Below are 11,469 nucleotides of genomic sequence, written 5' to 3' on the forward strand. Positions count from 1 at the left end.
ACAAGTCGAGCAGCGGCCTCCCCTCAGTAATAACATGTCCAGCAGCGGCCTCCACTCACTAATAAAATGTCCAGCAGTGGCCTCCACTCAGTAATAACATGTCCAGCAGCTGCCTCCCCTCACTAATAACATGTCCAGTAGCGGCCTCCCCTCACTAATAACATGTCCAGCAGCGGCCTCCCCTCACTAATAACATGTCCAGCAGCGGCTTCCCCTCACTCATAACATTTACAGCAGCGGCTTCCCCTCAGTCATAATATGTTCAGCAGCAGCCTCCCCTCACTCATAACATTTACAGCAGCGGCTTCCCCTCAGTCATAATATGTTCAGCAGCGCCCTCCCCTCATTAATAACATGTCCAGCAGGGCCCTCCCTTCACTAATAACATGTCAAGCAGCGGCCTCCCTTCACTAATAACATGTCCAGTAATGACCTCCCTTCCTTAATAACATGTCCAGTAGCAACCTCCCTTCACTTATTACATGTCCAGCAATGGCCTCCCCTCACTAATAACATGTTGAGCAGCGGCCTCCCCTCGCTAATAACATGTTCAAAAGCGGATTCCCCTCACTAATAACATGTCCAGCAGTAATCTCCTTCCACTAATAACATGTTCAGCAGTGGCCTCCACTCACTAGTAACATGTCCAGCAGCTTCCTCTTCTCACTAATAACATGTCCATCAGCATTCTCCCCTCACTCATAACATGCCCAGCAGTGGCCACCCCTCCCTCACAACATGTCCAGAAGTGGCTTCCCCTCACTAATAACATGTCAAGCAGTGATCTCCCCCATTAATAACATGTTCAGCAGTGGCCTCCCCTCACTAATGAGAAAAAAGAGTTACACAGCGCAGGCAATGTGATAATTGGTAGTCATAGAATAGTAGGGTGACAAGGTACCATTGTATAGATAAATTAAAACATAGATAGAGCTGCTGCAGGACGCCTGATGACCATTGTCAAGAGGAGACAACGGACATGGTGCAATCGGGAAAAGGTTGAAAAAAATACTCAGGCTGTTGTCGCGCTGCTCTAGTTCAGTAAAACGTTTATTTTGATAGTGGTGGACAACGCGTTTCGGAGGTGAACTACCTCCTTCGTCAGGTCCAAAGGTACAAGGTCTATGGCATAAGAATAATACAATATACATACAGTAAAAACCAGTTCATTACAAATAATAGATAATTTAAAATGAATAAATAGAAAAATATAAATAAATAAATAAATATCTGTGTATTATTAGAAAGTGACCATTAATGCTGTAGAAATTATATATATAGCCTTAATTTCAATCAGAAGTCAATAGTAATAAATAGAAGGATAGTAGATAATAAAATAGATAAAAAAGCAGTAATACAACACATTTGTAACAGTAGTAATAAATGGATTTTAAATTATCTATTATTTGTAATGAACTGGTTTTTACTGTATGTATATTGTATTATTCTTATGCCATAGACCTTGTACCTTTGGACCTGACGAAGGAGGTAGTTCACCTCCGAAACGCGTTGTCCACCACTATCAAAATAAACGTTTTACTGAACTAGAGCAGCGCGACAACAGCCTGAGTATTTTTTTCAACCTTTTCCCGATTCCCCTCACTAATAACATGTCCAGCAGAGGCCTCCCCTCACTAATAACATGTGCAGCAGTGGCCTCCCCTCAATAATAACATGTGCAGCAGTGGCCTCCCCTCAATAATAACATGTGCAGTAGCGGCCTGCCCTCACTAATAACATATCCAGCAGCAGCCCCCTCTCAATAATAACATGTCCAGCAGCAACCTCTCCTTTCACTAATAACATGTCCAGCAGCGCCCTCCCCTCATTAATAACATGTCAAGCAGCGGCCTCCCTTCACTAATAACATGTCCAGTAATGACCTCCCTTCCCTAATAACATGTCCAGTAGCAACCTCCCTTCACTAATTACATGTCCAGCAACTCCTCCCCTCACTAATAACATGTTGAGCAGCGGCCTCCCCTCACTAATAACATGTCCCAACAGTGGCCTGCCCTCACTAATAATATGTCCAGCAGCGGCCTCCCCCCACTAACAACATGTACAGCAGTGTGACCACCCCTCACTAATAACATGTCCAGCAGCGACCTCCACTCACTAATAACATGTTCAAAAGCGGATACCCCTCACTAATAACATGTCCAGCAGTAATCTCCCCCCACTAATAACATGTTCAGCAGTGGCCTCCACTCACTAGTAACATGTCCAGCAGCTTCCTCTTCTCACTAATAACATGTCCATCAGCATTCTCCCCTCACTCATAACATGCCCAGCAGTGGCCATCCCTCCCTCACAACATGTCCAGAAGTGGCTTCCCCTCACTAATAACATGTCAAGCAGTGATCTCCCCCATTAATAACATGTTCAGCAGTGGCCTCCCCTCACTAATAACATGTCCAGCAGAGGCCTCCCCTCACTAATAACATGTGCAGCAGTGACCTCCCCTCAATAATAACATGTGCAGTAGCGGCCTCCCCTCACTAATAACATATCCAGCAGCGGCCTCCCCTCACTAATAACATATCCAGCAGCAGCCCCCTCTCAATAATAGCATGTCCAGCAGCGGCCTCTCCTTTCACTAATAACATGTCCAGCAGCGGCCTCTCCTTTCACTAATAACATGTCCAGCAGCGGCCTCTCCTTTCACTAATAACATGTCCAGCAGCGGCCTCTCCTTTCACTAATAACATGTCCAGCAGCAACCTCTCCTTTCACTAATAACATGTCCAGCAGCGGCCTCTCCTCACTAATAACATGTCCAGCAGCGGCCTCTCCACACTAATAACATGTCCAGCAGCGGCCTCTCCACACTAATAACATGTCTAGTGGCAGCCTCTACTCAATAATAAATTGTCCATCAACAGTCTTGATGTCAATCCCATGCAGTAGCGCTGGCATAGACATGTCTAATAATGTCACACAGTTTGCATGAGTAGAGCGCACAGATATGACTCTGCGCGTGCAATCTAATAATCAATTGCATGTGCTTTATCTTCCCATCATGGACCCGCAGCCTGTGGGCCCCTTCTATCCCGAGTCCTGATCGTTAAGCCAATGACACATATCATAGTCTGTTTACACATATAGGTTCACCTTCATACAAATGTTTACAGTACATATTATATAAACATGAATACAGCATACCCTATTTATACATTAACACATGCATAGTATACATAGTACAGCACACAATATACTTAAAGCAGAGGTCCCCAACCGCCGGTCCGCGGACCAGGACCGGGCCGTTGGAGTTTATCAGCCGGTCCGCGCAGGGGCGCGCGCCTCCTGCTGTATGAGGGGGCGGCACCGTGCTCCCGCCAGCCGGCCCGCATCCTACTCCCACCCGCCCTCCGGCCCGCACCCTGCGCCAGCCGGCACTAAACTGCCGCCTGCCCCTTCTGCCGGCTGGAAAGCGCCGAGTTCCCGCCGCCAGCCCGGAACCGAGCTCCCGTTTGCACGCCCTCCGGCCACCATCATTCTCCCACCCGCGCTCTGGTCCCTGCCTGCCGAAACCAAGCTGCCCGCCCCCAGGCACCGAGCTACCGCCCGCGCGCACCATGTAACCGGCCGTCGGCCATGACCATGCGACCGTCTGCAGACCGGCACCATGCTACGACCGAGACGAGCTCTCACGTGCCTGGTCGGCATGCACTGATCTTCCGCCTGCCGACCACCTGGCACCAAGCTCCTGTCCGTATGCCAGTTGGCCGGCACCATGCTGCGGCAGCCCACTGCACAGCACCGGGTGCCCGGCTCCTCCACTCCCCGCATACCTGTCAGGACCATAAAAAAAGGGTAATGTATAATATAATATCTGTGCATGTATATATTTATGTGTTCGTGTATGTATATGTGTGTATATGTGTATGTGTGTGTGTGTGTATAAGTGCATATGCTGTATGAGTGTTTATGTATATTCTGTATATGGTGTGTGTATATGTGTGTATATATGCTGTATGTATATGTAGTATTTGTGATATTTATCAGAGCTTCTATTTTGTACTACATGGCAATACGCTGTATACATTTTATTCAACATGGCGGTACGCAGTATGCATTTCATATTACATGGCGGTATGCTGTATGTATTTTATACTACACAGCTGCACGCTGTATGCATTTTATACTACATGACAGTACGCTGTATGCATTTTATACTACATGACAGTACGCTGTATGCATTTTATACTACATGACAGTACGCTGTATGCATTTTATACTACATGGCGGTACGCTGTATGCATTTTATACTACATGGCGGTACGCTGTATGCATTTTATACTACATGGCGGTACGCTGTATGCATTTTATACTACATGGCGATGCGCTGTATGCATTTTGCATTGCTTTATTTTTACACCAAACCAATATGATGGATCTGGTCCGGACACTCCCTGATATCTTATATTATAAGCTCCACCCCTCCATAACCCCACCCCATAAGACCAAAGCCCCCACCGGGCCATGGAAAATTGGTCTAGCCTAAAGCCGGTTCCTGGTGCAAAAAAGGTTGGTGACCTCTGACTTAAAGTATACATTATGTACACATGAATACATGCTGAATACAGAATATAGACATGAACACATGTAGCATAGCCTATATTAACATTAACACATGCACAGTATACATAGTTAAGCACACAATACGCTTATAGTATACACAACATAGACATGTACGCTCACCGGCCACTTTATTAGGTACACCTGTCCAACTGCTCGTTAACACTTAATTTCTAATCAGCCAATCACATGGCGGCAACTCAGTGCATTTAGGCATGTAGACATGGTCAAGACAATCTCCTGCAGTTAAAACCGAGCATCAGTATGGGGAAGAAAGGTGATTTGAGTGCCTTTGAACGTGGCATGGTTGTTGGTGCCAGAAGGGCTGGTCTGACTATTTCAGAAACCACTGATCTACTGGGATTTTCATGCACAACCATCTCTAGGGTTTACAGAGAATGGTCCGAAAAAGAAAAAACATCCAGTGAGCGGCAGTTCTGTGGGCGGAAATGCCTTGTTGATGCCAGAGGTCAGAGGAGAATGGGCAGACTGGTTCGAGCTGATAGAAAGGCAACAGAGACTCCAATCCCCACCCGTTACAACCAAGGTAGGCAGAAGAGCATCTCTGAATGCACAGTACGTCGAACTTTGAGGCAGATGGGCTACAGCAGCAGAAGACCACACCGGGTGCCACTCCTTTCAGCTAAGAACAGGAAACTGAGGCTACAATTTGCACAAGCACATCGAAATTGGACAGTAGAAGATTGGAAAAACATTACCTGGTCTGATGAGTCTCGATTTCTGCTGCGACATTCGGATGGTAGGGTCAGAATTTGGCGTTAACAACATGAAAGCATGGATCCATCCTGCCTTATATCAACGGTTCAGGCTGGGGGTGGTGGTGTTATGGTGTGGGGAATATTTTCTTGGCACTCTTTGGGCCCCTTGGTACCAATTGAGCATCGTTGCAACGCCACAGCCTACCTGAGTATTGTTGCTGACCATGTCCTTCCCTTTATGACCACAATATACCCAACATCTGATGGCTACTTTCAGCAGGATAATGCGCCATGTCATAAAGCTGGAATCATCTCAGACTGGTTTCTTGAACATGACAATGAGTTCACTGTACTCAAATGGCCTCCACAGTCACCAGATCTCAATCCAATAGAGCATCTTTGGGATGTGGTGGAACGTGAGATTCGCATCATGGATGTGCAGCCGACAAATCTGCAGCAACTGTGTGATGCCATCATGTCAATATGGACCAAAATCTCTGAGGAATGCTTCCAGCACCTTGTTGAATCTATGCCTTGTTGAATTGAGGCAGTTCTGAAGGCAAAAGGAGGTCCAACCCGTTACTAGCATGGTGTACCTAATAAAGTGGCCGGTGAGTGTGTACATACAGTACATCACAAATAAATATACTATACTTACAGGACAGCAGCATAAGAGAAGAGCGTCAAAGCAGCAGCTGCTGAAAGCACACTCATTACGGGGTCATTACATATTCACTACTCACCTCCTCCTGCACAAGCTCCGTTCCGGCTTCTCTATCATTTCCTGGTTTGCGGGAGCCTGTTCAGGAAGGAAACTCCAGCAACGTACAAGTGCCGAAGGTGTCTGTGCGATCGTCAGGATGAAGCTGCACATCACCAAGCAGTCCACAGCAGGGGTAGGACGGAAGCAGAATGAACAGGTGTCAGGGCCCACCAGTGATTTCTCCGGTACACTGGTGGGCCACTCCGAGCCTGACCTGCTTCTAAAAAATGTTTAGAAACAACATCTGGACCGGATACTAAATCAATGTTTGGTAAAACAAACTTTAATGTGGTTTCTCCTACATATAGGAGACCACAGGAACAACTTAAAAGATAAATGACAAAATTACTGGTATATGTTAAGTAATGTTTGATGTTATATGTTGTTTCATTATGTGTAAAGGATGACCCTTTCACCATATGTGCACAGTTTAAACAATTTCAACAAGGGAAACTTCCTTTTCTCATTATGCCAAAAATACCCATTTTTCAAACAACCTAATATGACCAGTTTGTCGCATAAAAATTGTGATTTGCGTTAAGCATGATTTAGTTTAGACCGTTGTTTTCTAAGTACTCCTGCAGTAGAATCACTTCTATCATTGTGAGTGGAAACAAAATGTATACACATATTAGTTTTTTTTTTCTCTGTCTTGAGAGTCAATGGGGGTCATTTACTAAGGGCGCGATTCGCGTTTTCCCGATTTGCAGCGATTTTTCCCTGTATTGCTCCAGGATTTTGGCACACGCGATTGGATTGTGGCGCATCGGTTCTGGCATGCACGCAACGGAAATCGGGGGGCGTGGCCGAAAGAAAAACCCGACGTATTCGAAAAAACCACCTCATTTTAAAAAAAAAAATGGCTCGGTGAAATTTTTCATAAAATCTCTTGTTCTAAAAAGTGATCAAAAAAAGTTATGTGCAACAAAATGGTATCAATTGAAAGGACAACTCAACACGTAAAAAATAAGCCCTAAACTAGCTCTGTCAACAAAAAAATATTAAAGTTACGTCTCCGAAAAGATGGCGATGCAAAAACAAATGAGATTTCCTCTATATTAGTTTTTTTCAGTAAAATTGTAAAAATAAATGAAAAACTATATAAATGAGGTATCACCGTAATCGTAGTGATCTGTAGAATAAAGATAATATAGTATTTTTAGTGTATGACCCCCAAAAAATACTAAAAGAAAGGAAACCAAAATTGACAACTTTCTTTTCACCCATGCATTCAAGAGTTAATAAAATCTCATCAATAAGCTAATGACCCACTAAAATGAAGTATTTGTAAAGTGCATCTCATGACGCAAAAAATAAGCCCTCATATCCACCACATATGGGGTATTGTTATATGCGAGAGGGATTGGGTATCAAATTTTGTGGAGCGTTTTGGTATTTTATCTGCTGAGAATTTGTACATTTTTTTGAAAAACACATTAATTTAGCTAAAAAAATGTACTTTCAAAATTGTATCCGATTTTGTTTTAACCCCTGTAAAACAATTAAAGGGTTAACAAACTTCATACTTGTTTTATGTACGTTGAGTGGTGTAGTTTCTATAATATGGTAATTTATGGGGTTTTACTTTACTTAGGCCTCTCAAAGTGATTTGAAACCTGAGCAGGTCCCTCAATAGCAGGATTTTGCTTCTGTATACCCCAAATAGCAGTTCTTTTTTTCTTGCTGAAGTAAATAGGAAGAAATCACTGTGAAATCTACATACTTTCTGTAGTGATTTTTGCTTCAATCCCAGGGTGTCAGTTCTTATGCTTCTGTATACCACAAATAGCAGTTCTTTTTTGTTGCTGAAGTGAATAGGAAAAAAAAACAGTGTGAAATCCACATACTTTATGTAGTGATTTCTGCTCCAATCCCAGGTTTTCTGTTTTAGGGCATCTGTATAACGCAAATTCCAATACTTTTTTGTTGCTAAAGTTGAGAGCAACAATTTAGTGTCAAATCCATGTACTTGACTAACCACTATGTAAGACAGGCAGGTGGAGCAGGCAGAGGTCGCAGCACAGTAAGGGGACATCGCAGCAGGGGTGACTCTGTGAGGCCAGAACTGCCGTTGTCATCTAGCGGCAGTGTGTTGATGAACAACCCGAAGTTTGTTGATTGGTTGACTAGGTCACCCAATTCCTCAAATATAACATCTGACAACCCCAGCCAAGAGTCTGTGGGTTCGTCAGATACAACAATTAGTTGGCATGGCCCAGGAGCAGTTCAGCGGCCCTCACCTGTCCTCAACTAGCCTTTGTCCTGTTCATTTCCATCAGCCAGAGAGCTACTAGGTGGTCTGGGCTTAGTGCCACTATGCAGAGAGGACAAAGTGTTTGAGGAAAGTCAGCAGCTGCTTGGCAGTGAAGAGATGGGGTAGACATCCTCTGCTTCATGCAGTAGGCAGGCTGTGCATACTGACACCGTTGAGGAGAGTAGCAGTGACAGGAAAACGCAAATTGACAAAGATGTAGCCGATTGCACTTGGGAGCCGGGTGTAGCAAGGAATCCCGCATTGTTAAGGGAAGATAGTGTCAGCCTGCGCGTCCGGCAGCAGAGCAGGCAGCAAGTTGCTACTGTGGCCGTGAGGTAGCACGGTTGCAGCAGTTTGAACACGGGAGCCAAACAGCCATTGTGTACAAACTCCGCTTTGAAGGTCCAAGTAAGCAGTGGTACAGGGGCTCAGAGAGGCAGCGGCGTTAGTTGTCACTCAGCACAGAGTGTTGGTAGTAAAATCACCACCTCGGCGGTGTGGCAGTTTTTAGTGAAGACACCAGAGGAGCCGAGCGTGTGTATATGTAGAATCTGCGGGCAGAAAGTGAAGCGTGGCCAGGGAGCTAACGTTTGCACCACGGCCCTGCGTCAACACGTGCATCGTCACCATCCATTAGCTTGGGAGAAACGTGGAACAGATGTGGAGCTCCATTCTCCCGCCGCAGCAGAACCTAGTGGCACACATGCCATTTTAGCCAGTAAAGGCTCCAGCACCTCTGCCGTTGGCGTCCAGCCATCCTAAGGTGCAGAAGCTGACAGTGCTCTTGTCCAAGTTGTTGGTACTGCAGTTCCTCCCTTTCCAAGTCGTGGACTCTGCACCCTTCAGAGAAATAATGGCTTGTGCCGAACCGAGGTGGAGAGTTCCAAGCCGCAATTTTTTTTTCCAAAAAGGCACTGCCAGCCCTTCACCAATATGTACAACAGATGGTGGGCCAGTCCTTAAGCTTATCAGTTTCTTCCAAGGTGCACGGCAGCGCGGACATGTGGAGCTGTAACTACGGTGAGGGCCAGTACATGTCCCTTACAGCCCACTGGGTGAATATGCTTCCCGCCCAGCCACATCAACAACTTCCACAAAAGACGCCGCTTTCTCCTTCACGTTGTCAAACTGCTGCTCCTGCGCCAGTATCCGCTGTCTCCTCCTTCACCACCACCTCAGCCTCCACAAGTGCTGCTCCATCATACCACATGTGCAGGGCACAGCGGTGTCATGCATTTCTACACCTGGTTTGCCTGGGCAAACAAAGTCACACAGGGGAGGAACTGCTAAGCTTCATGCAACAAGAAATCAATGTGTGACTTTCTCCGCAACAGCTAAAAATCGGAACCATGGTGACAGACAATGGGAGGAACATGGTGTCCGCGCTGCACCGAGGAGGGATAGCCCATGCACCCATGCACCCTGCTTGGTGCATGTGTTAAATCTGGTTGTCAACAGATTCCTCAAGTCTTTCACCCATCTACAAGACATTCTAAAAATGGCCAGGAAAGTGTGCATGCACTTCAGCCATTCTTAAAAAACCAAGCACACCGTTCTGGAGTAGCAGCGTCAGAGCGGGCTACCCCAACATAGTCTGATATGCAATGTTTGATTCCACCCATTGGAATTTCAGCCTCCGTATGTTAGATCGCCTGTATGAAGAGAGAAAAGCCATTAATGATATTTTGATGATACAAGCGGAACAGAGTACTCCCCAGTGTAACTTTGATATCAACCACTGGCAGCTCATTTGTCACCTGCTTTTGCTCAGGCCCTTTGAAGAGGTCACGTTATTTGTCAGTCACCAGGACTGATTCATGTCCTGGAACTCATGCTGCAAAATGTGTCTGGTCAGGGCACTGGAGAAGTGGAGACTACTCTCATGGCACCGTGAGTCCGGTGGAAGCTGAAATGGAGGAGGATGAGGAGGAGGACATTGGAGCACAAGCAGAGTCTGGTGAAATCAGCGGTTTTTCCACTCGGGTGAGTGGAATTGAAAGAGAGGAGGAGCAGGATCATCCGGATGACCCAGAAGCAGTATACAGTGGAGATGGAGGCCGGGAGTCCCTCAGAGTCACTTGCACAGATGGCCCGCAGCATGCTGCTTTACCTAACTAGTGACAGCCAAATATTCAACATCCAGCATAGGGATGACCTTTGGCTCTCCACCCTCTTGGACCCTCGCTACCGGTCGAAAATAGATGACTTTTTCCAGCTGCTGTGGGGGAAGAACAACTGGCATACTATAGAGAAATACTGTGCACACAGTTGGCCGCTGCCTATGTGTGCCATTGTCCATCCTCTGTCAGGACTGACCGGGGGATTCCTGGCAGTCATCGCTCACGTACTTCTGCCACGGCTGCTCTGGGGAGATGGGGGGGGGGGGTTAGGAGGAGTAGCAGTTCCATCATCAGCAGCTTAAGTCTGGATTCCTTAATGAGCAACTTCCTTCAGCCGCCTAGTGAGGAAGGTAGCCACCATCAGCAGCAGGACATGGAGCAGACCCTGCAACAGCATGTGGTGCCGTACTCAGACAGCACTTTACCACCTCAGGTAGAGGATCCCTTGGACTACTGGGCAGCCAAACTTGATGCCTGGCCACAACTTGCGGAGTTTGCAGTAGAGAAGCTGTCCTGGCCAGCCAGTAGTGTGGCATCAGAGCGAGTGTTCAGTGCGGCAGGTCCATCATTACCCATGGAGAACCCACGTGTCCACCCTTTATGTGGAGAGACTGATCTTTGTCAAGATTAATCAGGCTTGGATCGGTCAGGATTTCAACTCACCTATGCCTTATGCATCAGATTAGATCAGCCATGACACCTCCCCAAAATGTTGAGAAATGAGTCTAACTATCTATGAGTTCTAACTTCCTGCCTCAGCCACTATTCTGATGCTGCCACCCGCCTGATGCCACACATCTGCTGCCAGTTGCTCCATCTGCCTCCTACCATCTTTACCAGGGACTGGAATTGTCCGCCACCTCCACACTATATCATTGTGCCACTCTGTGGGCTCCTGCTGCTATTGCCAACTCCACACTATATAATTGTGCCACTCTGTGGGCTCATGCTGCTGCTGATGCCACCTCCACACTATATCATTGTGCCACTCTGTGTGCTCCTGCTGCTGACGCCATTTTCACACTGTATCAT

Source organism: Engystomops pustulosus, chromosome 5 (assembly GCF_040894005.1).
Source record: "Engystomops pustulosus chromosome 5, aEngPut4.maternal, whole genome shotgun sequence".
Lineage (NCBI taxonomy): Eukaryota > Metazoa > Chordata > Amphibia > Anura > Leptodactylidae > Engystomops > Engystomops pustulosus.